This window comes from Acyrthosiphon pisum, chromosome X (genome assembly GCF_005508785.2).
Source record: "Acyrthosiphon pisum isolate AL4f chromosome X, pea_aphid_22Mar2018_4r6ur, whole genome shotgun sequence".
Classification (NCBI taxonomy): Eukaryota; Metazoa; Arthropoda; class Insecta; order Hemiptera; family Aphididae; genus Acyrthosiphon; species Acyrthosiphon pisum.
This window is the reverse complement of record NC_042493.1, coordinates 69,413,664-69,416,717: the sequence shown is the minus strand read 5'-3', so window position 1 is coordinate 69,416,717 and position 3,054 is coordinate 69,413,664.

The window sequence follows — 3,054 nt, the reverse complement described above, 5'->3', positions numbered from 1 at the left end:
TTAAAATAAACCAAATCGAATAGTGCATACAATTAAAATGGCAAACCCGCTAGCTGAATCAAAATATCAAAATAAGGAGAATTAAAAACACAATTTTCGGCTGGCTAACTTTCCCTCCGAATAGAAGGGATAAGTTAATTATAAACAGACCCCACATCGGCCACACTCGCCTTACACATGGATACCTCATGGAAAAAGTAGAAAAATCGCGGTGTATTTCTTGTGGAACTGAACTCTCGATCAACCACTTAGGATCGTACAATTTAGTGATCCTAAATCACCAAATGCCATCAATAGATAAATAAGATAAGATGAACATAGAAACTTCAACATACCCAAGTACCCAAGACCTTAGAAGCAGCACTCGGACTAGACACAAACACCATCACACAAATTCTTAAGCAAAACTATACAATAAAAAAAAAAATTGTAATTGTAAATTGTAACTAATGATCGCCAATGTTAATTAAAAACAATAAAAAGAAAAAAACCAAAATTAACAGCAATTATTGAATATTAATAAAATAAATAGGTAATCAAAATAAAGCTGTTCCACTTTGCTACTATAGCGTTGACGTGTACAGTTTAAGTTTATAATGTATATGCACGGTGGTTAAATTTAGATATGAAAATTACGAAATTAAATAATTATAATTATGTTTATACTGGTCAAGTATTGTGTATAGTTATTGCTTTACTAATTTCCATGACACTGTAAGACAATTTATTAACACTCACTTATCAATTTAATCTTAGTAGATGTATTCATAAGAGTGTGCAGAATTTCTGGCAGGTTAGTCATATAAATAAGTACATAAAACATTAACAAACACATATATTACGTATTATTATATATTCATATTCACGCACCTAAGTTATAAAAACTAATTTGTATGGGGTAACCTCATTTAACTACATTTACCACGGTAAAAAATTATTTTTATGATTGACTATCAATTATCATAATAATAATATTGAATATTGAAGATGGCCGGGGGGAGTTCGCAGAGTGGTCAAGTGCCTTCCATGACTAACCCGTGCGCACGCTTATGGATGTACTTATAAATATACATGACGCTCTTTATGGAAGAGCAGACCTCGACGTTTATGCGTGCAGTGTGCGTCGTACTTGGCAAGAAGGTAAGGGTTGTGAGGAGCTACATACTCGTTACTGACCTCGTGATTTCTTAATTCTTACAAGGACCACTCGGCCTTATTGCTCTGCAAAATGTGAGTGGTTTCTGACTTTCAATACGGTTTAACTATTAAATTATCTCGAACAAAGCACACATTTTTTTGAATTAATAAATTTACTTTCTTTCTTTTTTGACAATTTATACATTGACTTATTATTATTATTATATAGGTAACATATGTTTATAGAAATATTAATTATAATGGACATAAAATGCTTTGATGCATTTTTACCTCTATTAATGATATCATCATAAATTACAATAGGAATGCTCGATTAAATTTATTAAAATGTATAGGTAAATTCGTCATCATTATATCAGTTCAATCATTACAGGCTTACAAAAGTTTGTGTTTTTCATAAATTACTTTATGAATGTCAAGACCATGATTTATTTTTATTTGGTTTATCGTTAGAAGTTGTAGTTAAAGTTATTGATTATTTGTGAAAGACAAATTTTGTTCTTAGTGATTTGATCAGTCGTGCAAAATTATTAATAAAACAATAATGAGTTTAAGACGTTAACATTTTGACATTGTGATCGATTAAGAGTTAAGACAAAATTGTAAAAAATGATAATATTATATTAAATGACTTATGGGTCATACCATTAAAATATTATTAGGAAACGTCATATTTTATTTCAGGGATATATTATAATATATAATATAAAGGTATTATGCAAAAAATATTATTGTTTATGTTTGAAAACTATAACATAAATATTAAAAAATAAGGTAGGTACAACTAAATACTTGAGTAAATAAATAATTGATTTTGTTTGTATAATACTCAACCGTTTTGATATATTTAATATTATTATATCACTGGGATGTGCGAGATACGTGTGTCATGTACGATACACATATATGACGCATTATATTTATCTGTTATGAATTATCAAATTGTTTTTAAGATGATCATAATATTACCAGGAGAGAGTTTTAACGAAAGAAAATTTTAGGAAAACCCACCGGAAAAGTAGGAAATCTGGATTTAAAAAATACAACAGTGGCGTAACAGTGTATTATATATGGTTGCTATTGGTTAATCAGGCATGTTTGTTGATTTGTATTATTATTTTTTGTCAATATATATATATATATAATATTATATTAAATTAATGTTTGTGTGTAGATTAAACATCTGGGAAGAAGACAGAATAATTTAGGAATGGTTAAATTTGGTTTTTTTTTATTCATCTGATATTAGTAGTTATGTTAGGTTAGGATTTTGTATTAATCGATCATATTAATCCACCATAGGTGGAATACGACAAACTTGGTATAACTTTGATACTTTAGAGTTAAATCATAGGGTTTGCGATCTACCGTAGGTAGATTGCTTAACCTGATAATATACTGCTCCGAATCAGAATTTTTATTCCGGGAAACGGAAAAGTTTAGTTACATTTTGAAGTTTGAACACCATATTATACCGAATATTAAATAACAAATTGAAAAAAGTTTGAGTCAAATAGAATTGGTCCTACATTTAACGGACAACGAAGTGCACGGGATCAGCTACTTGTTTTATATTTTTAAATGAACCTATATGATGGCGTGGGGGCATCACCACCACGGGTTACTTTTCATGTAATGTCAGGTTGGGGCTACAGTCCCCCCAACATTTCAGCCCTAAATGCGCCACCGTCGCGGTGTCGAATAACGATGTACTGTTATATTCTTAAGAATTACGACAGTTCATCTACATTATACAAATATGCAAGCCTGGGCAAGTTAATGATAATTTTTAACCGAGTTATGTTAAGTTAATGTACAATATTTTAACTCAGTTAATAGTTAAAAGTTATATGAACATTTTCAATTAACTTATTAACTTAAGTTAAGTTATTAGTA